Genomic DNA, 1,406 nt, shown 5'->3' on the forward strand with positions numbered 1-1,406 from the left:
GGGGGGGGGGGAGTTGGGGTGGGAACTGCACTCTTTCCATATCTGACATGCTGATCTACACACCACTGTGTCTGGGGGGTTTTCCTCATGTCAGAATACTCCAAGGAATACTAAACATGCATTTGCACACATACACACACACCCACATAAACCTGCATGCACACACATATACCATATTTATAAAACAAATAATAGTCTCGTATTAGAGGCCACCATCAACTTAGGTAAACTAAGTTCGGGTATCAAATTCACATAACCGACAGTGATGGTAACTGCCCATAGTTTTTCATCTGTTTCTCTCAACAACAATAAAAATATCTAAAAATCACCAGAATGGCCAGAGATCTGCAGCCTAGATGACGTGGGTCGCAGCAGTGAAAGCTCATCCAGGGAACAGGAATAAAGGAGATTAAGTCAGCACCATCACACTACAAGTCTGTGTACCGGTCATTAACAACCTTCCGGCATAAATATGTACATTTATCTTAATTGCCGACTACTGTAAGCCACAGCAAATTCAAAACTAAACCGCATTGGATTTATCCTACCTTTACTTCCTCCAATTTGTTTTCCCCTTTACTTTTACTCATACTGTTTAACTGATAAACCTTATCATCACCACTACCACCACTTTTAAACAAGACAGCAACAACCTCTCCTTTGCTCACAAGTTCAGTCTTACCCTTGGTATGTCTGTTGTCCTTTGCGTGTGTATGTCTCACCACAGGTCCAAAATGTTTGAATGTTTGCTGTCTTGAGGCAAATTTCAGCTGTTTGTACTAACAGCACCTCCAAATTATTTGAATACTAAGCCACCACATTTATCCCATGAAAAATGCACTGTGCCAGATTCTCTGTCCAATGATGGCCTTTTTGTTCTTTTTTTGCATTAAGAATACATTATAGCTAGGAGTTTCACAGGCTAATTTACGTGTAAGAATATTTTTCTGGTATTAAATTTAGCTTTGTTGCTTTTCAATTTATTTGACTGTCCTCTTGTTCTTGTACTTATAAAAAAGGGTAAATAGTAGGGCTGTGCGAAGCTTCGGTCCCCGATTCGATTCAGCGGACATTCGGCCCAGATTCAGTGGCTAAATATCCGAATCCTAATCGAATCAGAGGACCCTTTAATCTCTCTGAATTGAATCAGACCCCCCCACCCCCAAATGGATTCGGAGAGATTCAGAGATTCACATACAGACACAGCCTTAAGTGTTTTTTCTACATACCTCTAGGTAGCAGGTGGCTCGTGATCGCTGCGATGCTGGGGCGCATGGAGTGTCCCACAGAAGCATGGGGGGCTCCCCAGCACACTTGGCAGCAGACCCAGAAGTGGACCAGAAACACTTCCAGTCCACTTCTCGGTCTACTGGGGGGGCACGCTAAATCACCAAACCTGGAGGGTG

At 43.0% G+C, this 1,406-nt stretch overlaps 1 protein-coding gene across 1 annotated transcript in view; it reads right to left on the minus strand.

Moving 5' to 3' along the window:
• The window catches only part of MCTP2 (multiple C2 and transmembrane domain containing 2), a 235,120-nt gene that overhangs the window by 199,445 nt on the left and 34,269 nt on the right, over window positions 1-1,406 (minus strand). The gene's annotated exons all lie outside the window — the stretch shown is intronic.

Source organism: Gavialis gangeticus, unplaced genomic scaffold (assembly GCF_001723915.1).
Source record: "Gavialis gangeticus isolate Ggan-Ray unplaced genomic scaffold, GavGan_comp1, whole genome shotgun sequence".
NCBI classification, from domain to species: domain Eukaryota; kingdom Metazoa; phylum Chordata; order Crocodylia; family Gavialidae; genus Gavialis; species Gavialis gangeticus.